Here is a 27,896-nt window from a genome sequence, read left to right on the forward strand (position 1 = left end):
AGCAGACAGTCTGGTCTAATAGTGAGAATCTGCAATGGCAAATGACCTTGTACACTGACTGTATGCTTTACCTGAAATTTTTAGACACAAGCCTTCAATCCTGCTAGGTCCAATGAATATTGCTACTGAAATCAGTGAGACTAACAAAATGCATCAAGTAAACCACAGATTTAAATGTCACTCTGCAATAATGACAAGGTGACTGATTGATCAGAATGTGCATTAAGATATTCTTTCTACATATGCAAAGTAATATATATATACATATATATATATACACTCTTCTGTGAGCCACAAGAAAGGAGAGTTAATACATGCAAACACTAGAAATTTATTTCCTCTTGGTAAGACTGTTTGTCCAGATGTAATATGGCTCTTTTAAGTAACAAACACATTTTCACTAAGCTTTAGTGAGCCCTGACAGACTTGGTACTGTGACCACTGACCTGGGGAGCCTGTTCCAGTGTCTAACCACCCTTTGGTGAAGAACCCTTTTCCAGTATCCAACCTTACCCTCCGCTGATGCAGCTCCATGCCATTCCTTCAGGTCCTGTTAGTCACCAGAGAGCAGAGATCAGTCTACCTTCTCCACTCCCCTGTAAGGAGCTGCAGGCCATCATGAAGTCTCCTCTCAGTCTCTTCCTCTCTGAGCTGAACGCAAAGTTCACCAGTTAATTTGAAAAAGAAATCTCATTATAGAAGTACCTTTGTCTGTTGTGTTTTATCGCAATCAGTTTACTAATTCAAATAGGATATGCATGTTAAAAGAAACAATCAAAGGAGATAACAAATGATTATTTGTAACTTCAAGAACTGCATGACCTTGAAAATAAAAGATCACAAATGATCTGAAAATACGGTGCAACATAGAAATGATTTAAAATACTCTTAAAAGAAACAGCTGTAGCAAGATGAGAAGAAAACAGATAATTGACACCAGATGTCCCTCTCAGACAGTGATGAAAGAGTAATTACAGAGAGAAAGATAACATCCTGCAGAGAGCTGATGAGCTTTACCAGCAGCTCTACAAGGATGCATAGAGACAAACATGACAAGTTTCACCACCTCCTATGATATAAAAAGGGATGTGAAGAAATAATCTTGGCTTATGTGTGGTAGAGAAAGTCAGGAAGACTTTAAGAGGAAAAATACCTGGGACAGATGGCATCACTAGTGATATCATAAAAGTTGGAGGGAACCCAGTAACCCAACCAGAAAAGCTAATTAGCTTGAACTACAGTGAAAAAGTGTCTGATGACTGGAATTGTACTATGATCACTGTTCTGCACTGTAAAAGTCCCAAGGGTCCTAAGAGACATATAGCCTTCTTATAGACCTTTAACCATTTCTTGCATTGTTGAGCACATCAGCTGAGCATTTAACTATTGTAATAACTACAGTTTTATAATCCCCAAAATAGATAACAATATTTCATAAAATGTGTTACAAGTTGACATAGTAAACTACTAAAAACACAACCTCTCCATTCATTTGCCTAGATTATTAAGTAGCAATTTATAAAAAAATAAATTCCCCCCCAACCATATCCTAAAAAAATAACATAACACTCCTTGTGCATTCCCTAGGGAGAGGATGAGAGTGATCATAAACGACATGTGACAGATGTTATGACTAACATCTGAGTCAGAGTGCTTAAATCTCTACTGGGAAGCAATTACAGCAATGAGAGTGTCTCAAGAATCTGCGCAGAGGAGAGAATTATGAGCAAAAAGTAACCTCTGGATATATCTACATCTCCTTTCTGAATAAATGTTGATACTGTCCTGTAAGTTTTCAATCCATAATTGACAAACTTATTGAATATTTTCTTTAGTATTTTTAAAGTGAGGCTAGACACTGATCAGATTTGTTCAGAACTTAAAATACTGAATTGCTAGTCACTTAATAATATTGATCTCCAATCAATGTAACTGTACTTAGAAATTGCTGAACAATATTATTCTCCTTGATTATATATCTGCATCTTGAATTATACTCAGAAAACTAGCTTTCAGATAACCTTTTAAGTTTGTTTTGCTTTTGCTTTGTTTTCTAATTTGATTCTCATTTGTTAATGCTGTATTACTCTGACAAACAACAACAACAACAATTAGCTTTGAAGAAGACTGGAGCAGTGTGAGAGTTTCCTTGGGAATGTTTTAATTAATTTTATTTTATTTATTTACTTTATTTATCAGCTAATGTGGGCTTCAGCACAGAAAGGAGAAACAAAATTAGAGCTTTTTGCTTCAGTATCAAAATAATTCCTGAGGAACTCATTAGATATGTCTTTGCTTACATTATTTTCTAAGGTAATATTTGGTAAGAATATTAGCTATTCATTCATAGAACAGTGCAGAAATTATGTAAAACTGACATACAGAATCAGACTCTATAACCAGAAATAGGTTATAAAGCAGGTATGTGTTTATTCAGTGCTGGGCACATGTGGGATCACTCCTCCTATCATGTGTACTGGTAGACAGGAGCATTAGAAGGTTATAGAGCAAGCATACACATATGCAACAAATTTCCAAGAAATCATTAACATACTCATTGTTTTTCTGGGAATTCATTTACATGTTTTCCCTCCTACTGACACGTGTGCAGTCCATAGTGGGGGTCTCGCTCCAGTGGTTGTTGGGATGAAGTCAGAAGTCTTCCTCAGGTTGACCTTCTTTCTTTGACCCAGCTCCTTCACTCAAACCAGTCAGAACCAGTTTCTTTGGCTAACTTTCCCTTATGTTTGCCCAGCTGCATTTTCTTGAATACAGAAATGTTAACATGTTCCACTTGTCCTTTTCTTCTGATGTTCCCCAAAGCCTAGGATACTTATCTTCATGTGAAAGGCCCCTATTTACCTGATTCCTACTTTCAAAACTTCTGGTTAACTTTCTATGAGGTTAGAAAAATTCATCAAGGAGCAGTGGAAACATTACTTAGTGATTTGAAGAAATGTTTCAATTTTTACTAATATTGCATTTCATATTTCATATGAAAGTGTTGGATTTAGAAATAAATCTTCATAGTTGAAAAGAGTCAAGAGACATTATATTTGTTGATAGATCATGGCATAATAAAAATTATATCTATTCAGTGAGCTATGAATAAAAGCCATGGTAAAGTGTGGTGGTTTTTGTTATCTATACTTTGTAGAAGCATTGGTAAAATAATGTGGATGTAGTCTAGTATTAATGCTTTCTTTAAAACTTGTATCAATATGGATGAAAATGAATTTGTGCACTGAAGAACAGGTTTATAATATGGGTGTATTTATGGCTTCCAGCAGTGGAATTTTCAGAGGGAAAAATGTTTGCAATGATGGTATGAATGTTTCAGATAGGGAGCTCATGCTCTTCAAATTGCTTCAGACATGGATTTTAAATAAGCAGGTTTCCACTCTTGAATAGCACCATTGAGTGTACTCCATCAAGACAACTGGCAGACCAAACAAAGAACATTTTCAAACACGTGTGAGATGGTAATTATGCAACTGCCATTAGTCAAATCAGCAGCTGTTAGAAGAAAACTAAGTGACAGATGGAAACATTCTTTCTCTTTTCCTTCCTCCTCTTCCATTTCCCTTTCTCTCTCTGCCTAGATGAGACCCTTTTTTAAAACTGGAACTGCCTGAGAAAGTAGGGTATTAAAAATAAAGATGAATCACTTTCTTGTAACTTGTGTTCAGCTTTGAAAATATGTGAAAAATAGGTAAGAAATGAGAAACATTGCCCTCTGATGGACTCTGTTTTGTTCTGTCAGGATTAGATTTGCACAAAATAATTTCATTTCTGGTTTTGTGAGGAGAAAGATAAAACTACTTGAAGAAGTAGATATGAGCTACATCTTTCAAAACAGCTTTACTTGATTTTATAAAATGTATTGAAGCCTGCCTGAAGTAAAAATCTCTTAATTGACTGCCTAGATGAGCTCCAGTGTATATTTCTTTTTAAGCATGCAAATTATACCTTTTTGAAGCTATAAGATTTCAGTGAGACCAATTAAATTTAAGAAAATAGTTAAATGTTATGTTAGACCTGGGCCTCATAATAACAGTAACTTTTTCCTAGTTATCACATGTGATTGGGTGAAATGAGAGCTGGCCAACTCAATGCCAGAAAATTGTAAAGAAAAAAATGAAAAAACGAACCTTTTCAAAATACCAAAATAGATTAACAATTGCTTTTGATCTACTGTTGACCAATCAAAACTGTGAAATATCAGATTTCCAAGAATCCAAAGGAAAATAATGAAGTTCAGAGCAGTTTACAAAGTTGATAGTATATGCTCCCTTATCCAAAAGTAATAATCTGCAAGTGGGTTTTGAAAATCAGGCTATACCAAAACTAAAAGATCAAAGTGTTAATAACCAGCATCAAATCCCAGTATTCAAACTTGAGATTTCCTTTATTATGAAAATCAGTATCAACAGTGTCTGTCAGCATGAAATAGATTTCTGGGTTTCCCTTTTTCTTTCACATCTATGTAACTGCTCATAAACCAGGGACATAAAATTAAGAGATATATTGATGTGCTTTTATATTACTCATATGGCCATAAAACTACTATCATAGAAATTAATAAATAATGCTCAAAAGAAATCACAGAATCACAGAATTGTAGGGGTTGGAAGGGACCTCCAGAGATCATCAAGTCCAACCCCTCTGCCAAAGCAGGTTCCCTACACCAGGTCACACAGGTAGGCATCCAGAAGGGTACTGAATATCTCCAAAGAAGGAGACTCTATATGTAATACTAAACAACTAAGTAAATGAGACTTAAATAAAAATGATACCACTGAAACAGTTTAATCTTTTATTCAAAGGGTACTGGTAATTAATTTACATGTGGCACACTGAATAGGGTAATCAAGCTAACTTACCTTTGTAGTCATCCTTGATGTTTCCAGCATTACTAAATTTGACTCAGGTAATAAAATTGGCAGTGAATTCCACCCTCACTGAAATTCATGGCAAAATCTCCATTGGTTTTAGTACACAAACATTTCTTCATGCCATGTTCTCATGCTCGGAGAACAGTCAGTATTAATGAGGTTCTGGGCAAATCCTATTCCTATGCCTCTGCCACCACCACTATCTTTTCCCCCTTCTTTTAATATCTAACACATATTGCAATTGAAATTTAACAAGCCAAAACTTCTGGAAATATGTATATATATGCACTGTTTGTTTCATACTCATGTGGAAAAGTTATGAGTTACTTATGATCTGTGGAAATGTTTAAATATAGAGCTATTTTCAAGGGTCTTATCATGAATTTTCATTTTGGTTTATCAATTTTACTATATATATGTAGTATATATGTATATGAGTATATATATATGTATGTATGTATGTATATCCTTATTATCAAAAGTTAGATTTCCATAATAGTAATTCTTTGCAGAAAAACACATCAAAAAGTCTCTACACAGCCAAGTTCTTTATATATCTCCTGTGGGCAGATGTATTCACAAAAGCACAAATACAGTGACTGAATGTTGAAGAGGAAATCTAAATTTTGAATGTTTCTGGTCTGTAGCATGATTGAAGTAATAACTATATATTTAGATTTGCCTTCCCCACTAAGAAAAATATGTGTGTGTGTACAAGCTGAAATACTAGTAACAGCAGCACGAAATGGAAATATTCATAATCTTTTTTCAATCTTCACAAGTTTTGTGAAAGAGTAACATTAATATTTAATCTTATTTTATAAGTCCACAGCATGAAATATTTTCTGTATTGCACGATCTGCTTTCAAAAGAATTTTGTGTGTTGCTGATGTTTGAAAGTTCTGTTTTTTTCAGGACCAGAAATCATCCAACGGACTTAATAAGCAGACTTTTTAGGTATACAAATTTAGTGACAAATCAAATTTTTAAATAGCCTTAATAGACTACTTTTTGGAAAAAGAAGTCAGTAAATTACTCAAATTGAAGATATAAAAGTAATATATTCCTTTTTAAAAGATAACAGCTTCATAGTTCTATTGGTATGTAAACATACCTTTAGCAAAGCAAATATCTTTTGTAAGATATCACTTAATATTAGATCACTACTATTTCAGGAAAGATAGATGATCTCTGTTTTACTGCATCATGCAGTTTAATTTATGTTTACAAACTAATGGAAGAGGAGTAGAGAAGTTGCCTGAATATTTGGCTAATTTGATTCATGGATGTCAAGAGGTGATTTTATTGATCTTGTTTATAATTTCAACCTCAAAGAACTACTCAAGTCTGCGTAAGACCTCAGTGTGTCAGGGTAGAAACTAGAAATGACAAAGCAATCTATCTGGAACCTTCATTTACCTACACAAATTTTCAAATAGTCAGAGAATTATTCTAGGAAACATGAACTGTTTTGATTTGTATTATTTCTGTTAGTTTCTTAATTATCTGGAACTTCAGCATGGTTTTATTATTAGTTTATTGCCAAACATTATTTTTTACATAGAAGAGTATAAAATGTCAGTAAGCATCTCAGTGAAGATGTAGCTGTCCTGACAGTGAATCAGCTCAGTAATTCATTTCTCTGTAATAGGATTATATTTCAGGCTTTTAAAAGCCCTGCTCTCAATTTATTTGGAAGTCAAGTCAGATATCTTATACTGCAAGAGCTCTTTATGTTAGATTTATATTTAGTTCCTTTGATAACTGAGGTGTAGGATGCCTAGTAAACCTAAAACTTGAGGAGTGATTTAGGTCATGGTTTCACTGCAAAAAATACTCTTTGAATCATCTTTGACAGTTTTATAAGCCATCTTATATCAAAGCCATCAATGAAACACTTCTCATTAACTGAAAGAACATCTAATTGCCCTTCCTGTACAAGCCTCAAAGTTAGCGTTCAGATTTTTTCCATCTTGCATTGGCATGGAGGTGCTTGTCTTTCTAACAAGTGATGCAACGAAAGCAAATGTTTCATATATTTCCATAGAGGAGGCTGGGAAGACAGCAAGATCAGGTCCACACTTTTTGCATATCTGAGGAAGATATGTCTGATATAAGTCCAGAGGCTTTAAAATGCCTGCTATTTTTTCAGACCCATTAAACTTACCAGTTTAAAAAAAAAAAAAAAAAAAAAAAAAAGTAGCATTTCCATCTTTTGCTTGAACAAGCCTAACCAGTGCATGCTATTAGTATAGAATTTGAATTGTGCTAGCTTTCAATAACTAAAAATTCAGAGATTTTATCCAGACCTATGATTACCCATATTTGCCAGTGTGAATAAACTGAAAAACAGAAAATATTTATTAGAATTGAAAAATACAGAGAAAATTTGATATTTATTTATAATGAAGGAGTCATACTGATTATGCTTTTTTTTTTTTTTTTTTTTTTTTCATCTTGTATTAGAGACAGAAGGTAACAGAAAGGATTTTTGCCTTCAGCAAGACTGTATGCAACAAATCCCACAGCACTTCACATCTCAGGGTAAGTAATTGAAATGAGGCTTTATAAATATAAACATAGTACAGACATCAACATTTTCAGTTCATGAAAAAGATTCAAGTCTGATTAAAAGCAAAAGTCCTCTAAGTGTTGCTGAATAAATGTGAGAAAAGATAAAATAATTACTTAATGCTAAAGTAACTGAAATAAAACAGAATGCTAAGATTATGGGGGAAAAAAAGAAAAAACAACAACAGAAAGAGCCAATTATTTTATTAAAATTATTCTTTCTGTCAGTGTCTTCCAAAAAAAAAATAGGTCATACTGTTCATACTTCAATAAAATGTCCAGCTGGCAAAAAACAAATCTACTGCTTCATCAGCTAATTAAGTAATTTGTTGGGTTTAGTTCACATACTTTCAGTCAAAGGGTGTGAACATGAAGGTGGCTAGTGGTTCTCATCATTGTACTATGAGCTACGAGAACATTCTGAAGAAAATCTAAAGCAGTAGCTCATTGCAGGGTACTTTGCTTGATCTATGTTAACTTAGTCTGTTTTATGGTGCACTCACTAAATCTATGAAAACAAGAATTTCAGGGATATATTCCTTTGCCACATATGTGCCTGAAAACCTATTCAGTGTTAGCTGCATAGAGGAGTGAGATGAGCAGTTCTGCACAAGCTCTGAATGCTGGCTTGACCTTGTCGTGAGATTTTACTTCTAGCAAAGCAAAAAAACAGCTTGCAGCTAAGGAATGTTTTTTCATTAATTACTACTGTATTTTATGATCCAAACTAAACGTGCAGATAAACAAACAACAAAACCACCACCACAACAAAATCACAATGGAATATTGGTAAAAATAAAGGGCTAGTACCATTCTGAATGCTGATTTTTCTCTCACTATCTGATACTCACTTCCAAGGTTCTGTATGTTAAACAGCAATCAATTTGCACTATCGCTTTGGCTTACCCCAGCATCTTAACTCATTTAGCACAAACCATGGAGGTCTACAGCTTTAAGAGATTTGGTGGAAAAAACAGATGCTTTTGATTGACGATGCATTTTGTGTCATCATGAGAAACATTAAAAACAGAGTTTCTGTCTTAACTGAATGACTAAATTTGTATAATATTAATTCAGGGATGTATTTCATAGAATATACACACATCAAATACCTCCTCAATTTGAACTTCTTGATGGATAAGTCAAGATCTGAAGAATACATCTACTAATGTGTACAAGAATGTCCTCAAGTTTTAGGTTTAGGTTCTCCACAATTACTTGGAACATCACATTTGTAATAAATAATCAAAACAGAATCAAGCAGAAAAGTGCTGTTCTACATTCACTTACTTAGAAGCATGTGCTTTACAGAGTTGTCTTGGAGAAAAACATGAGATGGAAGCATTCATCAGCTAACAGATAAATTCTTCCTTGATCTACAGCAAAAATAGGATCAGTTATTTGTAAACCACTGTTTCCAATCTCCTACAGCTCCTCCAACAGCATCCAGGCCTACAAATGCCATAATACTACAGAAGCAATAAGGAGCTGTCAAAGTAGTCATTCTTTTTTTGATCTGCTCTACCTCTTGGAAGCTGCTTTTTGACATAAATCAAATTTATATGAGAAAACAAATTTGTCTTGGACATGTAGGCACATTTTCCAAAGCTTTAGTCATACAATATGCAGATTGCAATGCTACCAAATTTTTCAGTCCAATCAGGAATATTTCACTTTGGTGCAGAGCTCATCTTCAGTTTGGGCTAGGTCCAGGAGTTCTGCATATGACTAGCAATCACTGATGTAGACAGTGGCTAACTTCTGATACTAGGGTATTTGAGATGTTCGGTGTTTTGCGGTGCAAAAAAATTAATTCCAGATAATGTCAAAAGAGAATATTTAAATGTAATTATTTATTTTTCTACTACTACTATGACCATAATCTAGTTCTGAAATTTACAAGACAATAGCTAGATTATATGAAATGTGAGATAGAAGTAAGATTACCAACAAGTCAAATGCTTTGTTATTTGTATGGTATCCCTGCTGTACTCTCCTCTTTCAATATGTAATTAGAAAACTAAGTATCTAAATTTTCTATCATTACAAACTACTTCAATTTAGTCTTCTTGAGTTGGTGAAATTGTCTGTTCATATTTTACAATTACTGCAGATTTAAAAAGATCTCTTCTGACAATATGTATCATCAGAAAAGATAGTGATGTTGACCAAGAGTGATAAGTTGGATATTCACTATCTGATCTATGAATCAAACCTCAAAGGAATTTCACAGCCTTCCTTTTCTTAGCACTGTAATGTCTTTTCCATATCTCTATCTGTAGTTGACTTAAGTTTCTTTTTCTAAATATTCCTGGAATTTACACTGATATTACATCACAGACCTCAATCTGAGGTCAGTCTTCCACAGAGACACTGTGTGTTCTCAGGACCAGTTAAAAAATGAAGAATAAATGAGAATTAAGAAAACGGTCACTAAAACAATGAAAAGAAAGGTTGAAGTGTCAGAAAAATGTCTGCAGCAATTGCTTAACTGCTCTCAGAGAAGTTTCCAATATTGCAAGAGGGAGAAGAGAAAAAGAAATTAATATGTATTCATATGCTCTGCAGAGTGGAACTTGAACACAGAAGTTCAAATACCTTCTCTTCTGAGGAACAGGGGAAGAGAAAAAATGGTTGAAAGTGTTCTAGATATTTTCTGTCAGTAACGGTCTATGCCCTTTTTGCTAACCTGTCTTGCCCTAGTACTTAATTCTATTCTTCCTCGATTTGCAACATATAAACTTGCAGAAAATAAATATACCGAGGTCATGATCTCTGGAGGTCTCTCTCTTAACTTGATGTCTGTGCTGATTCAGGAACGTGATAGATTTTCAGGATAGACCTGGGTTACTTTTTTATTTAGAGAAAGTGATATTTCAGGAAAAGGCTTTGTATGGCATTCATGAGTTGCATTGTAATGTTTTGCTCCTTTCTGTGTAAATACCTTTGACATTTTTGTTGTTAGATCTGGTGAGTTAAACTGTTTCACCGAAACATTTATGTAAGAATCTTATTATAAATGCCCAGTCACCTTCTGTGCAGCTGGAGCTTCTGTAGCTGTGGTGGCTTCATCACTTTCCCAAAGACAGCGAGGGAAGATCCCAGGCACCCAGACGCATAGCATTAGGGGGAGACTCAAATAAGTGTAGAAAGACAATTCTAGGTTACATTCCATCTTTTCTTTGGAGAAACACTGGAGGGTCTCTTCTGTCTTTTTCCCTGATATTCCTGTTTTTTTTTGGCTGTCAGTTTAAACTGATGAACAAATTAACTTTATCACACCAAAAACCATGGCTCTCTTCCAGTGGTACACCATACTCTCGGAAAACATATTTCTCCTTATACCTAATCTATATGTACTGTACTATTACTTCTTTCCTGTCACTACACTCCTTAATAAATATTGGAAAGTTGCTAGAGGGTGTCCCTGGCGCCTTCTTTTTTCAGGATTGTCTTGGTCCAACTCTTTCAGCCTTTCTTTGTAGATGTACTCTAGATCTCCGATCATCCTTGTGGTCTGCCTCTTAGCCCAGTGTAATGTATTCTTGTCTTTCTTATGCTGCAGACCCCTAATATGCTAGCATCTCTCATTTTGTTACTTATGCCACTTACTGGGTGGTTTTTTATGAAAGCTGAGTAGAAGGCCAAATCACCAACTTGTTTCCTCAACCACACTTCTTTTGGTACTGCCTAATAGCCCAATACCTGATTGTTTTTCTGGGCTGCACACATTGCTAACTTATAATAAGCTTTTGGTCCAATAGTATTCCCACTGAAAAAGATGTTAAATTGTGCCATTCTCCACTCAGATGAGGAATACTCCTCTTCACAGGTCTACACCTGGACATGGAGCCAATGACCCCAACACTCTGAATGCAGCCATGCAGTAAATTCCTTATCCACAAAGTATCCATTCATCAAATCCATTTGTCTCCTATTTGGAGGTGAGAATGTCATGCAAGACAGTCTTAAATGCTTTGCATAAGACCAGGTAGTAATTAAAAAATAGTAAATTCAGAAGGAATTTGAGGTTAAGTTCATTTTTCTCCTAGGATTTATTTATCTTCCTGAATCCTATCGATAATCTGTTCCATGCAAAATGATCCTCAAATATTTTATATTTTATTGCAAAAGCAAATGATAGTAATCTCAGACTTCTATTTTTTTAAACTTTTGTGTTTGTTTTTTTTTTCCAGGATAGCCTTTCCTCATTCAGTCTTTCAGTATAACTCCTCAGGCACTTGCTATGCTTTTCTGTTTCTCATATATATCTTATTAATACAGAGCCAATTTATTGATGTAGCAGAACTATTATTCCTTCGCTGTCTTTGGGAATGTGATGAAGCCACCACAGCTACAGAAGCTCCAGCTGCACAGAAGGTGACTGGGCATTTATAATAAGATTCTTACATAAATGTTTCGGTGAAACAGTTTAACTCACCAGATCTAACAACAAAAATGTCAAAGGTATTTACACAGAAAGGAGCAAAACATTACAATGCAACTCATGAATGCCATACAAAGCCTTTTCCTGAAATATCACTTTCTCTAAATAAAAAAGTAACCAAGGTCTATCCTGAAATTCTAAATACTGCAGATCCAACTAAAGGCACCCAAATTTTATTTAACCCCTCTGTTATATATATATATGTGTGTTTTTATAAAAGCATGCCTAGATCAGAGTTTTCGGTATTTTCAATGGCATTGCTGCCCACAGATTTTTTGTCAGCACTGACAGTTGTAGTTCTGTACACAAAGAGCGGGGGAGATGTAGAAGAAGGACTGAGTGAAAGGAAAAATGTGGGTTGTGGGAGGAAGCAGCTTTCACGTTCCTGAATCAGCACAGACATCAAGTTGAGAGAGAGACCTCCAGAGATCATGACCTCGGTATATTTATTTTCTGCAAGTTTATATGTTGCAAATCGAGGAAGAATAGAATTAAGTACTAGGGCAAGACAGGTTAGCAAAAAGGGCATAGACCGTTACTGACAGAAAATATCTAGAACACTTTCAACCATTTTTTCTCTTCCCCTGTTCCTCAGAAGAGAAGGTATTTGAACTTCTGTGTTCAAGTTCCACTCTGCAGAGCATATGAATATGTATTAATATCTTTTTCTCTTCTCCCTCTTGCAATATTGGAAACTTCTCTGAGAGCAGTTAAGCAATTGCTGCAGACATTTTTCTGACACGTCATCCTTTCTTTTCATTGTTTTAGTGACCGTTTTCTTAATTCTCATTTATTCTTCATTTTTTAACTGGTCCTGAGAACGCAGTGTCTCTGTGGAAGACTGACCTCAGATTGAGGTCTGTGATGTAATATCAGTATAAATTCCAGGAATTGTTACGAGAAAATATTGTTTTTGTTGTTGTTGTTGTTGTTTTGTTGTTGTTGTTGTTTTTTAATTTTTATTTTCTTTTTTCCAAAGGATAAATATAAAGGGGTACATAATTGCATAATATTATGAACGAAGTTACATTTGCATGTAAGTTTTTCACTTAATGTTGTGACATTGCATGCATGAGATAATAACTTAAAAAATTAAAATATAAGAAATGAGCATAATGAGCTGATCTGTCTAGAGCTGTAAACATTTTTTTAATTATTCTTTCCTTAGTTTCTTTTTAAAACAAAACAAAACATGTTTTTAATATTTTCAAAACAATGTCACAAAAATAGAAGGGTTATGACTACAGTAACAGAAGTAAATTTTTGCTTTTTCAAATTTATTCACTCTCTTGAGAGCTTGAAGCACTTGACATCCAGAAAAAAAATTGTTCCTGTTTCTTTCAGGTTAATTTAATATATTTTTTGATATGAAACTGGAAAAAATAAGTTATTTAACTTATTCAAAGTTCATGGAATTTTGGGTAATAAAATTTTGGCTTTTATTCTCCAGAATAAGGGTTATTTTTGTCAACACCTTTCCTGTCCCCACAGTTCTCCCCTTGCTCCCCACTTATTCTCTTTCTTTCTTTTATTCAAAATTCCTCAGTGAAATGCTTATTTTTGTATCCTACCGTGCACAGGCAGGACCACAAACTGACCACAGAAAGAACTATGCAGTGACCATCTGCAGTGATTCAGCAGCAAATGATTGCTTGTATTCCAGGCTTTAGTGACTTGAAACATTGCTCAAAAGTTTTTGGATATCTTTTATTAAAAATAGTAATTTTGCACTCTTTTTCACCTTGGTTTATCATTATTTTCTAGTTATTTGTTCTCTAACGTTTGTCTGATAATCATCCTTTCTCTGAATTTTGTTGCTATCTCATTGAGTTTTGTCCTTTACATTAAAGCTACTTTTCAGGATGCCGATGTCTCGCTGTAGAGCCAGATACTGGAATGTCAATACATTTTATGATCAGGAACGTATTCTCATTACAAAACTGGAAGAATCAGGGTTATATTTGCAGTTTTGATTTTCTCCCAACTCACATCCTCCAGTAAGTTTTCTTAGAGAAACAGACCATATGGCATCAAGTAAATTTTAATTCATATCTACAACAATATCAACAATGCAAAAAGAACAGTAAATTTTATTCTAATTCCTGAGACTCCACTGGTAAGAAAGTTATTATGCAGAACTGTCTGAAAGCAATTTACAGTCCTTACAGGGGGCCTATCTGCAGCCTTAATTTGTAATGTGTTGGGTTTTTTGTTTTGTTTTATGTTTTTTTGTTTTGTTTTGTTTTGTTTTTTAATCAGTTTACTACCTTTCCAAACATCTCCTAATAAAACAAAATATTTTGCACAAAGAATAATTTGTAATAAACTCAGGTCACTTGGAAAGTAATGCCTCCTGTTTATTTCCATGGCATGTATGACAAATGAAAGGAGCACAATAACATTATTTGATTGAGACACACTTTATTTCATGTAGTGACAGCTGTACATGTCAGTAGAGTGTGGCTTGTCATTTACATCCCTGTCACCAGTGCTGAAACAAACCACTCAGCATCTCACCATATTCACATTCACTGTTTGGACTCCATCAACCTTCAGCCAGTGTTGAAAGTCAGTGGGGCCATTTTTTCCACATGGAGGAATTCAGTGACACATTTTTGTTTCATGCAAACTTCCATGCCAGATGCCATTCAGTCAGGGTGCTCCTTTGCTGCCATCGTTCACACAGCAATAAAATGTAATGTAATGCTGATGGGAAGGTTCAACTTCTAATGCCATACCACCTACATCTATTTATGATGTCCTAGGCCAACTTAATAACATAGGATGCATTACTTTTGGAGCAGCCTGAGGGAATCTGCGGAATGACTGCTCATGTTTTGGATTTTGTTCTATGGAGATTATGGGAATATTACTACGATTACCCTCTGTTAGTTCCAGATTATGCTGGTAAGATATTACCAAACATTTATTGATATTTGGTTGTGTTTTAGAATGGTTGATGGTTTTTTTACACTCTGATAGAGTATAGAACACTGAGTTTTAATAACAGAAACAAATGTGAAATATTTTCTCACAAAAATCTTCAGCACAATTGAACTGTTCCTCTCTGTGGGATCTTTCTTTTCTTACAAATATTCCTCTCACTTTGTAATTGGAGTTTCTACCAGAAAACAAAACAAAAAAAAAACAAACCACACATTATTTGGTTTGGTCCTCTCATGAAGTAAAGACTTGACTCACACTACACTGTTGTTACTTGTGTTATAATGGTACTTACTGGCTAATTCAAACAGATTTCTTTCAATTCAGAATAACTTAAATTCTCCTTGAAACAGCTCACAAAATTAAGAAGTTGAAGAAAAAAGGAAGAAAGCAGTATAGCCAGCCAAGATGTCTTTTTTATTTCCAAACATGTTCACACTGATTTTAATGGTGGAGAATGTACCCATACAAATATTTAGCAGATATAAGGGGAGAGAAAAGCAGATCAAATGTAACTTGGATATACACACATTTGTAGTTCAGGATGTAATGGGAAAGTTTCAACTTGCTTGGGTTTCTGCGATAACAACAACAACAACAACAAAAAAGAGTAGAAAATATGTTTATCCTGAAACAGGTTTCTTAGGCAAGTGATTTATGAATACACATCCTAAGAGACACATTTCCAGGTGATTTTCACATATGCCTGAATGCATCTGGAGGGTCTTTCTATCTTTCTTTCTTTTTTTCTTTTTTTTTTTTTTTACTCAGTCTCATCATTTTCTTTATATGTCTAGGTAGATTTATTGAGGACGATTCTTGGCATTCTGGTTTTATACAGTGGAAATAATTTAATATTCAAGTTCAAATAGATAGACATATTCATGAATATTAATCATTTTTCTCTTTAGAAATGCTGATTGAAACATTACCCAAAGAAGAAAATGACCTGGTTTCTGTGGGTGCCTCCAAATGGAGCCACATCCTGTGGCTGTGAATATTTCAGGGAGTTGCTATAACTTTGCCAAAGATGGCCTTCATCAGTTGTGATATAGTAACACCTGGCCTTGGACAGATTGAACTGAAGACATTTGTTCCCATTCCCATAGTGGTATCCTGCATATTCACTAGCATGTATACAAGGACGTGACTGTTTCTCCTTATTATGGACACATTCTTTACACTACTTTTTTTCTGGCTGTCCATAAAAGAGTACTGTTGATTGCATTTCTCAAGTCATATTCAAGTTCAAATATCAAAATAAGGTGGTAATCTATCTGACACACCTCCAGAGCACTTGGGAGCCAGGGTGAATGCTAAATGCAGACCATTTAAGCTGAGGCATCCAAAGGAAGCAATGTGAATACTTGCTCTACTCAGCTATCCAGTTTTTAAATAAGATTAATTTTCTCAGTATTTTGAGGAATGCAGTTCTCAAGCAAAGCAAAGAACATTTTGTTTTTCCTTATTGCTCACCTCTTTGGTGTGTGTGCGGGCACGTGCAAAACTTCAAAGTTCCAATAACAGAGCAAAGAGAAGCTGCAGACAGGTAGAAGTAAGTTAAAAAATTACTGGACTTTGAAAAGCACACTATTTATTCAATACAGTGAAGTCACCTTCTAAATTTTCTCTGGTTGTTAAAATGACAGTGTCACAACTCTTGCCAGAGAGCAGGGAATACTGGAAAGAAAAAAAAACAAATACTGTTAGGGTAAGTTGCCAGGTAGAAAGATACAATTTTAATTACTTTAAGTCTCATTCTTCTTAAATATATTATTTCAGTCAATTTTTTTTTTCTTTGTGTATTTACCTCACTGAAAGGTCCTTTTCAAATTTACTCATTCTTTATTGAAACAACTTTTGCCTAAAAAAATAGCTATATGCCATGAAATATAATAAGCAATACTTGGATTTGTTGTTGTTGTTCTTCTCAAGGAATTGATTTCCCCTTTTTGCAATATGCAATAATGAAAGTAATTTTGGTTACGGTAACTCATGTATGCTCTCCTCTCCTGAGTTCAGATATTAAATTTTGATATATGCATACTGAGAGTCCAAGAACCAATAAACTGGTATCCACAGAAATATTTTTTCTTTCTTTCTAATTTTAGGTCAATACAATTACTACAGGACTTAAATTGCCATGATAAATCAAAATATGACAAAGGATTAAAACATATTCTTCTCAAAACTGATACTTCAGAAGAACTTTCCCTAAAGTGCACTTAATGATAAAAATGACCATTTCTCTATTAAGCTGACAGCAGATTACAAAGTCCAATTATGAAAATGTGGATTTATTTTTTTTTTAAATCCTGTTTAAGTGACAAAGAAACCTTTGAAGAATAATTTACACATTAAAACAAATGACTAAAGGAGATTGCCTGGCATTAATTAGAAAAAGATCAGTCAATGATAAGAACAAAAATACTTTAACAAGAGAAAACCGTTAATCATTTTTTCTCACTCAATTCAGTGTAGTCCTATGCCCACAAACTTCATTTGTGCTTTGTAGTGATATTTACCAAGACCCCTTGTAGTCAAAGCTAAGTGATTTTTTATTTAATTTTATTAGATTGTACAATAAAAAATAAATTCAAGCCAAAGTTATATACCGTATTTCCTTTTTCAGGAAAAAGAGCATTTTAGACATTATAAAATGTATCAAAACCTGTGTGCCCCGGTGGCGCAGTGGTTAAGAACACCGCCTTGCAACACTGAGGCCCGGAGTTCAAATTACCCCTGTGGCGCAAGTGGTAGAAGTGCCGCTCTGCTACACAGAGGCTCGAATCACAGGGGTTGGACTCGATGATCTCTAAGGTCCCTTCCAACCCGCACGAGACTATGATACTATGATGAAAACCCCAGGTGTCTCTCTGGATTTTTTCATATTTTTAGTCATTTTCATATGTCACAATTAACAAGTTTATATGGGAAATATTCCCCCCAAAAATCTCACTTTGTTTACTTGCTGATTATAGTTAAAATATAAGAACTGGTATTATTTTAAACCTTATACAGTTATACAGTTAGCATAGAAGAATTTGAAGAGTACACTATTTTTGTTTAGAATATATAAACTGTCCAACATAGCAGTCTAACAGGTAGATTCTCCATTGTCTTCCCCATCTTCTGTTCTTTTTTCATGTTCTTTGAATAATACTCATAATGGGAGCATTATCTTGCTTCCTGTGAATGTTAATGTGTACTGTTCATTTCTTGTAATATCCTGAAGTGTTTTGGGATAAGGTTGGGAGGAAAATTTATTTGATTTTTTTGTTTCATACTCCAAGTGCTAACATTGCAGTGATGCTTGTAAATGTACAGAACATGAAACTGTCATGTTGTCAACATGGACTGCATGGCACCTCTAACTGCTAGTTATGCTCAGCATGCTTTCTGTAAGAGGAAACTATGACTGACAGGCTGACCCTCTACTAAAAATGCTACTCTTAAACTGCATGTGTTTCAAGTTTGTTAATACATTTTCTATTTTTCCCATGCCACATTGAAGTTGTAAATAAAACAGACTATACATTTTATATTTTTGCATTTTGACTATTGGAGAAGTGGCTGAGTTTTCATTTTTTCTTCCTTTCCTATGTTTCTCAGTGGATAGACAAATACATAATTACCATCCATCATGGTTACAGTACAGTACCAGTGTCAGCCAGAAGTGATATGAAGTGGCAAATCTTTATCTAAATCAGAAGGAAGGTATTGGCCTTTTCTCAGTATTTGCCAGAATTATTTCCTGAGGTATTTTTAAAAATATATTTATCAGACACTGATATTTAAGAAGAAATAAATTTACTTCTTTATTGACTTGCTTCTGCAAGCCATAGATCAGACAGCCATTAACATGCAATGTTTTGTTAATGACTATTATTTTACTAAGGAGGATTGAATGATTTATACTATTCCCTATAACCAACAAAGGTACATTTAATCAGTGCTTCTCACTGAATGTTATTAGCTTTCTGTTACTCACATGTATTGTTTTCAAAATTGCAGGCTACTGCAATACAACCTTTCATTTAGCTTTTAATATGAAACTCATATCTGTGATTACACAATTCTATTTTGGCATTAAACAATGAAATTGTCCCTAGAGTGGTATAACTTCTGAAACATAAACCTATCTATGAAGTCTTCCAGAGAAATCCAGAAAGAACCCAGTACCCATAAATGCTTTCTTAGATCTCTAAATACATTTGAGGGAGAAGATTGCAACTTGAACAGATTACCATTGTGTATCTGTTTTTAAATGCATTCAAGCATATTTTCCACTAAAAAAAAAAAAAAAAAAAAAAAGGCTTCTCAAGAGCATGGATGAATGAAAATCACATTGTTATGGTGCAAGACCTGGAGTGTTCCAGATAAAAGTATGTCTGTTACTAGTAGGTCTTCTGTATCTGTCATTACCCTCAGCTTCATAACTGGAGCAGGAGGTTCAGACCTAAATCATCTAAAAAACATCTGCAGTTTAGAAGACCATGCAGAGATGTAGCCAGCATTCCAGCATTCTCAGAGTTCTGTGTGTGACTATTCACTCTCCCATCTTTTTGGAGCTGCCTTTGAAGCATCAGAGGGCAGTTATGGGAAGTGATGAGTGGCACAGGCTGCACCATTATGGCTTTAATCATCCAGGGATCATATTTTAAGCATCTAATATGGAAATGGAAGTTTAGGAGAAGGCAGGGTTGCTTGTGTTGAATGTTTATTTTTTTCTGTGTTGACAGCAGCAGAAATCAAGAGAGTTTCCTTGCCTCCAGAAATATCCAGATGTTAAAAGCCTCCCTCTATTACCCCACTCCACACAGTATCTTTTACTGTTGTCTGAATCTATTCCTGCTTCAGGAGATTCGCAGGCATTAATAGATCACCAAAGAGTAATAATGTCAGGCTGTCCCATATCCTGAATGAAGAAATATAACATCCTCAGCTATGTAGGAAGAAAAAATAGAAGAACATATTATCTTCATTTTCTAAAGAGTTGATTTAGAAAAAAAAAAAAAAAAAAAGTTACAGAATTACAGAATTATTAAGGTTGGAAAAGACCTAGAAGATCGTCTAGTCCAACCATTAGCAATACTTCCAGGATAAAACATATTCCTCAGCACCACATCCAAGCGTTTCTTGAACACTCCCATGGTCGGTGACTCCACCACCTCCCTGGGCAGCTGGGCAGTGCATTCCAATGCCTAATTACCCTTTCTGAGAAGTAATATTTCCTAATGTCCAGCCTGAATCTCCCGTGACGCAGCTTAAAACCATTCCCTCTAGTTCGATCACTGATTACATGAGAGAAGAGGCCAACTCCCAGATCACTACAACCCCCTTCAGGAAGTTATAGAGAGCTATAAGGTCTCCCCTGAGCCTCCTCTTCTCCAGGCTGAACAATCCCAGCTCCCTCAGCCGCTCCTCATAAGGCCTGTGCTCCAGACCCCTCACCAGCTTTGTAGCCCTCCTCTGAACACATTCCAGGGCCGCAATGTCTTTCTTGCAGTGAGTGGCCCAAAACTGAACACAGTACTCGAGGTGCGGCCGCACCAATGCAGAGTACAGGGGGACAATTACCTCCCTGTTCCTGCTAGTAACACTGTTTTTGATGCAAGCCAGGATGTCGTTGGCCTTCTTGGCCACCCAGGCACACTGTCGGCTCATGTTCAGCCGAGCATCAATCAGTACCCCCAGGTTCGTTTCCTCAACACAGTCCTTTAGCCACTCCGCCCCAAGCCTATAGCGCTGCCTGGGGTTGTTGTGGCCAAAGTGCAGAACCCGGCATTTGGTCCTGTTGAACTTCATCCCATTGGCTTCCGCCCAGCTCTCTAGCCTATCCTGATCCCTCTGCAGGGCCTCTCTACCCTCAGGCAGATCGACACTCCCTGCCAATTTGGTGTCATCTGAAAACTTACTGAGGGTGCACTCAATGCCCTCATCCAAGTCATCAATAAAGATGTTGAAGAGGACAGGTCCCAGCACCAACCCCTGGGGAACACACCCCATGACTGGTCTCCAACTGGATTTAACTCCATTTACCACCACTCTCTGGGCCCGGCTCTCCAGCCAGCTCCTTACTCAGCCTAGAGTGTATCCATCCAAGCCATGGGCTGCCAGCTTTTGTAGGAGAAAGTTATTTCTTCCAGAGTCCTTATGTGAGGATGTCATGGTTTTATGATTTTTTTATTGCTGGCATTCCACATCATAACATCATGTAGTGCACTGGGAGTTAAAGTGTTAATGCTCCAGTTCTGGATACCTGCCCTGAAAAGAAGACCTACATTCTCCAGGGGGTTTTGTGGTCAGAGAGGAGATATATCTCCTGGCAAGGTCACCCTATGGGGCTCTTTGGTTCTTCTTCACTCTCTTCTCCTTCTCCTCTCCTCGCTCCTGCCCGTCCCAGCTGTACACATCACTTCAGTATTACGGTAAGGCCTACAGCTTTCAGATACTCTCTCATTATATTTGATTTATTAGCATCAGTTCTAATTAGATTGTATTATAGTGCACTATCATGCATTCCGATATCATGTTTTAACAAAAAAAACAAACAAATTAGTTTGTTTTTCCTCAGATGGTTGCTGCTGTTTTCTAATTATTTTGAGGTCCCGTTTCCCTTTTTCGAAGGAATAGATTTTGCAAAATCCTTCTGCCCCACTCATCAAAGAACCGGGCCAAACCAGTCTGTAAAACATTGACAGAGGGCCAGGAACAAAACTGCCCAGAAAGTTTTCCCTGGTTCCTTCTCAGGTGCATATACTCCCAAAACAGATGGGTACAAAGAACCTATTAGTCCTCAGCAATTAATCCCTTTTTGCCTTCCAGCCCAAGAGGCAACTCTTTGGATCTGACCATTATCCTCAGACTTGGTGTGCTCAGGCCCACATTCAATAGTTAAGTATTTCAGTACTTTATAGGAAAGGCTTTCAGCATTCAAAATTAGCTTGTCCCTCCAGCAGTCCTACTAGATTGAACCCCAAGCCACAGACTCTTGGCCTTGATGTGCTCCAGTGGGGTAGAAATTACATGCTGACACTGTTCACTGCTTTCAGATTCTTTTTGAGCTGATTGATCAAGGGTACAGTGCTAGGTTCAACTGTGACTATACATCGCTTTGATATAAGAGAGCCAATGGCAACATACAAAAAATGAGCTTGTTCTTGAAGTACAAGGATGACTTTATTTGTTTGTTTGTTTGTTCAAGCATATCTTTTCTGAGGATATGATGTTAAAATATTCATTAGGGAGACAGAGAATCAAAGCTGTTTCTGCATTGTCCTTGATGGTTTCTCTTCTTTCTATTCTGAAAGAATTTCAGAAAATGCATTGCAAATTTATTATCCTGGACCTTACAAGCACAAGTCTCAGCTGAAATCTCATCTAATCAGCTGCTGTCTCTGCAACTCCTGCTGCTGCTTGCTTCTTGTAGTAATCATAGGATCACAGAATCGTAGAATCATAGAATGGCTTGGGTTGGAAGGGACCTCAAGATCACCAAGTTCTGAAGAATTTATAATGTGCTTTCATAACATTCATTTTTAGGAAAAAGATGTAAAATGATCTCATGCTATATCTGAATAATATGCATACTTTGTTACCTTGGTTGGGCTGTCTATGTATACACATAGTAAAATAGTGCTGTAGTAAGGGATGAACATTGAGCAGTTGTACCCATCTTGTCCATATGGACTCAGTACTATCATATGTTAAGACAGAAACAGGAATGTAACCTCTGTTCATGACTGGAACACTTCAAACTTTCTGATACAGAATCATAGAATGGTAGCTGTTGGAAGGGATCTCTGGAGACCATCTATTCCATTCCTTGTTAAAGTAGGTTCCCTGGAGTATATGACACAGTGAAATGTCCAGGCAGGTTTTTAATTTATCCAGAGTAAGACACTCCACAACCTTTCTGGCATCCTGTTCCAGTGCTTTGTAACCTTGAAAGTAAAGAAAATGTTTTTCATATGTGTATGGCAAGACTGAAAAGACTCTGAGCCCATCCTCTTGACATCTGACTCATAGATATGTAGAAGTGTTGATAAGATCTCCTCTTGGTCTTCTCCAGGCTGAACAGTCCAAGAGGATATATACCCCAAAACAGAATGGAATGGAATGGAATAGGATAGGAATGGAATGGAATAGAATAGAATAGGATAGGAATGGAATGGAATAGAATAGAATAGAATAGAATAGAATAGAATAGAATAGAATAGAATAGAATAGAATAGAATAGAATAGAATAGAATAGAATAGAATAGAATAGAATAGAATAGAATAGAACAGAAAAGAAAGGACAGGACAGTTGGAAGGGAACTGCAATATGAAATCCAGGTGCCTGACTTCACTTATAGCCAAAAGTTAAAGTTTGTTATGCAGTGTGCACCTCTCAATTTATTATCAGTAGCAAACTTGCTGAAGATGCATTCAGTGCCTGCATATGGCTCACTGATAAAAATGTTCAATTGAGTCAGACCTAGAATAAAGCTGAAGAAGAAGAATCGATCATCAGTCTAAGGAGTAACCAAGGAATTAACAAAAGACATTTGAAAAAAAAGAGGAGGCGACTCAAAAAGTAGTATAAGAGACAGGAAGAAAACTTCTTCTGGAGTAGAAGCAGACACAGACAAGCCTAGATTGGATCACACTACGGCCATCACACTATGGCACTCCGACTCTATGGAGGATGACAGAGTAATATTCCCATAGGGGCTTTGTCTAAGCTAGCAGGCTGAGAGCAAAGGGTAATGCATAACAGTCCCTTCCCAGGATCTCAGATCTTTTTTTTTTTTTTTACCAGTATTTTTGTCAAAAGCATATGAATAGCAGTAGGTGTATATACTAGACTGGAGAGTTCAAACTGGCTAGAGAAAATGCACCCTCCATGGAGAACTTCTTCAACACTTGTGGGTACATCCCATCAGGGCTCACAAACTTCTGTATGTCCAGGATCCTTAAATCCAGTTTGTCTGTTTTATATAAACAATGTGAAATTAACAGGTTTTCTCTGCAGTTCATTGTTTCTTCATATGCCGTGGTGCACTAAAACATAACTTGTATCGTGACTTTTTTTTTTTTCATGATCACTATTTTCAGTTTTCAGTTTCAAATGGAGGATATAGGGATTATCTCTGGAAACCATGAAATAATAATAATAATAATAACAAAAACAACAACAACAACAATAATGAACTCTTCACTCCTTAATTTGTTAAAGAGTTTGACATTATAAAAAATTACATCATTTAATCTTTTAAAAGTGCAATTCAATATTAAATTACAGATTCTCTAAGGTTTCCATTTTGGATACTCTACAAAAGATATCTCAGCTTGAATTTGTATGTTTCAAGAAGTGCATATTGCACTACCTTCTTTTAAAAAATAGCCTTCCCCCTCTCCCCACCAACAGACACAGGGGAAGGAAAAAAACAAAACAAAACAATATAACAAACAAACAAAAAAAAAACCACAAAAAATCCACATGAATTAAAGTATCTTCAGAATAAATAATTAAAAATAATAAATAAATAAATAAATAAATAAATAAATAAATAAATAAAAGGAGAGATCAGATTATAGCTTTCCAATGCAATAATTTTGAATGCAATATACAGTAAAATGAATCACAGGTTGTGAGACTGTTTTCTAAATCATTTGTATTTTGTTGCTATTAATGACAAGTAGTAACGATTTCTTTTGCATTTTATCTATAGTAGTTGAGAAGATGTTTCCGCTAATATCCTATAAACTGAGTGAAGCTTATTGATAGTGAGCAGTATTCACCTAAATGAATACAATCACAGACTGTAACTATGGTTAATAATTAAGGAAGTGTTAAATGTTATTATTTTGTCCTTTTGAAATCTATCCTTTAATTTAGGGTTTGCCATTTTCTGTTTGTGCATGTTTAATTTCTTCATATTTGCTGCTCACATCCTTTGCATGCTAAGCAGTCAGCACCCTCATTCAGTTATTTTCCTACTAGCTATGTATCTTTATATGCAGAAACACTATATGAAATATCAGCTTTACAAGAAATTGGAAGCAGAGACTTCAGCTGTGTTAATTAGTAGGAATAAATCACCTAGGAATCCTCAGTAGACTTGCACCAGCATTGATTTTTCAATATAAAGGTGAACAGTTTTAAGGTCTCCAACAGGTCCTTCCTAAATCACTAACATCATCTGCCAGAATTGCAACACTGGAATGTAAATCTCCCATATAAACCCTGTTCATGTCAAGAAAAAGACAGAAAAAGGCCACCCAGCACTCTTCAATAATACTTTCTGGAGATAGTTTCTTCCCAAACCTAGCACAGTGATCCATGGAACATCTTGTGTTGAGCAAGGATTCCAAAATGAGGAGATGAAAGATAGACCCAGGAATCTACCCCTCTAATAAGCTCTCAACACATTATAGAAAGAGGTATCATTCAAAGAAATCAGAATCTGTCACAGTTATTTCCTCATCTAGTCATTGCCTATATGCATAGCTGTGAATGCTGAGAGAGCTTGTGTCCCACCCATGGATAACTATTCATCATAAGGCAGAGGAATACAGCAGAAGTCCTAGTGGAGGATAATGCTTTTCTTTTTTTATCTTTACTCCTCTTTTACAGTATTTATTTCCAAGACTTCTGTATTCAATGAAGTTCCTTTAATTCTGGCTAATCAAGCACTTCTCAATAGCTTTTTCTACTGTTTTTAGAAGATGTGAAAAAGAAATCCTTATCCTATGGCATTTGTGTCTTAAGAAGGGCTTAGATAGTCCCAAGGGAGACCTCCTTTATCAATTTACATTATTTCCTTAAATATATAACTGTGTTACACAATATTACATATTAATTTTATGATAAATTTTGAGCTCATAACAACAGCAGTAGAATGCTGAGAATACCTAAATATTCTGGAATTTGCCCAAATGCTCAGTTCTTAATGTCCTCATTGGTGTGCATTACAGGAAAAATACAAGGAGACCAGACTTCTCTCTACTGACATTCCTGTTCCTTCAATCAGTGGAAACATTTTAGGAAGACACCAACCTGCTTCTCAGTGTTACAATACCTACTCACTGGAACTGTAATAGTTGTACAAGTGGCATCTTAGACAAGCCCTAAGCCGTTCTGATACTGCATTTGTCATGGCAAATCACAAACTGAAAATGCTGTGTATAATATGTGACTCCAAAGAAGACAGAATCTGAGCCGTCAAATTTATGGTCTGTTAATCATCTTTATGATTAGCAGTGGGAAAGTTTGCAAGCCACTCCTTCTACAAACTGTAGGAAAATAATGTAGTTTGCTTAGAAACACAATGTTTTTCACTTTCTTATCGGGATATTAAGAAACTTTTCACTTCTAATTATGTTGTCTGAAAAATAGAATGTATTGGTCTCTATTCTAAAGGACAGTTACATAAAAATCCATCAATATTTATATATGGAATAAAATAAAATGAGAAGGTCGATCTTTTGCTTTGATTCTCTACTTCATTTCTTCCAATCACCAGGGAAATAAGATGAATCTGCTCATCTCATCCTTCTAGTTTACACTGATTCTCAACAAGAACAACAAAAATGTGTTTTCTAGGCATTTATTCTATTTTCACGCAGATTAGTTTTTATGTTTCCTGTCTGGCTTTTGAATAATCATATAGGTAAGATAACAAACCAAAACAACAGCAATAAAACACAAAACAAAACCTCTTCATATAAGTGATACTTCAAAGAGAAACTGTGAGCTTGGAAATTGGAAAAGTTCGGTCTCCCTATAAATTAATTTAGATAGATCTACACTTTATTCCACAGAAAATAATATTTTATTATATCACATTGGTTGTAATGAATTGTAAATACTCACATACAAAAAATGTTTGTCACAATAAGGCAGAGTAAAAATGATATCTAGAGCATCAGCATTTCATACAGCTGAGTACTGAAAAAGCTGAATCTTAGTACTGCATTCATCATTTTGCTATGTTTAGCATTTGAGAACCTCTGAGCTGATTTTGTTTATTGTTTTCTTCAGAAAATAAGACTGTCAAGGCATATGAAAGAAAAATCAATTATTCCTCAAAATATTGCTTAGTAGTTTCAAATATAATGGTATGTCTATGATGCTGAATAGAGATTTCCTAAGGTTTTATTTCCTCTCTATTGGAGGAGCCGTAATATCTTCTCAAACCTGTGGACTCACAGAGAGATTTAAAAGCTGTTGATTCTCCAGTCTATGGTGCAGTCCTGAAATTTCTCCAGGAGTATAGATGCTGTGTACTCTTCCCAATTTATGACAACTGCTTTGCAATCTGTTATGGACTTTCCATTCCCTCTGCTCTCTGGCCTTTAATGTATATTTCTTCCTGCAACTGTGGGATATTCTTATACTAGTATTGGCTCTGTTAGGATCTCAGAGCATCAACTAATGATTCCAGGTTACAAGTCTTTTATCCTACCACATGACCCAGAAAGGATTATTATTCATTTCCAAAAATCTCAATTTCCTTGACAAGGTAAGGTAACTTGTAATAGAAATGAAAGAAAATTCCTACCTCCTCTTGCAGAATCACTGCAGTTCTCTCTTGTGCAGAATAGCTTATAGGAAAGAAGAAACTTCACTTGAATTACTACCCTAGGACATATCAAACATCTGGACCAAGGTTTTCTTTATAATTAATTCCTTTCCATTTACGAAAAATTTTTTTTAATCTTTTTTTTCTTGGTTGCTTTTTTGGACTTAAATTTTCTTGGATATATGCAGTAAGAACAGTGTCTATTTGTTACCTCTGTGTCTCTAAAGTTGGTATTATAGCACACTTAAAACTCATAACCTCAGAAGGGGATGACTATAGTGATTGAATTAAAAACTATTGTTGCGTTGTTTCCTTTACAAATTGATTCTCACAGAGATAATTGCCTTTTAGTCCCCTGAATTCAAGCTAGAATATTTAGTATAAATGAAGCTTTTCTGGTTAATATATTAATAAGTTTTGCAGAAATTGCTGCTTTTCATTAATTCATTGTCTCCGAGTTAATCTTTT

At 35.4% G+C, this 27,896-nt stretch overlaps 1 long non-coding RNA gene across 8 annotated transcripts in view; it reads left to right on the forward strand.

Moving 5' to 3' along the window:
• Positions 1-1,644: 1,644 nt before the first annotated feature.
• The window catches only part of LOC146762050 (uncharacterized), a 57,236-nt gene continuing 30,984 nt past the window's right edge, over positions 1,645-27,896 (forward strand). For 4 of the 8 annotated variants that reach the window (XR_014942871.1, XR_014942868.1, XR_014942869.1 and 1 more), the window contains exons 1-2: positions 1,645-1,787; positions 7,362-7,439. This is a non-coding gene — a long non-coding RNA (uncharacterized LOC146762050). Of the gene's footprint in view, positions 1,788-7,361; positions 7,440-11,298; positions 11,411-11,750; positions 11,847-13,493; positions 13,606-15,767; positions 18,708-25,821; positions 26,326-27,896 lie in introns of those variants that run through there. The other 4 variants (XR_014942873.1, XR_014942867.1, XR_014942872.1 and 1 more) reach the window with 4 other exon arrangements.

The sequence above is a fragment of the Coturnix japonica genome, chromosome 2 (assembly GCF_054131305.1).
Source record: "Coturnix japonica strain WE chromosome 2, WE-NBRP24, whole genome shotgun sequence".
In the NCBI taxonomy this organism is placed as follows: domain Eukaryota; kingdom Metazoa; phylum Chordata; class Aves; order Galliformes; family Phasianidae; genus Coturnix; species Coturnix japonica.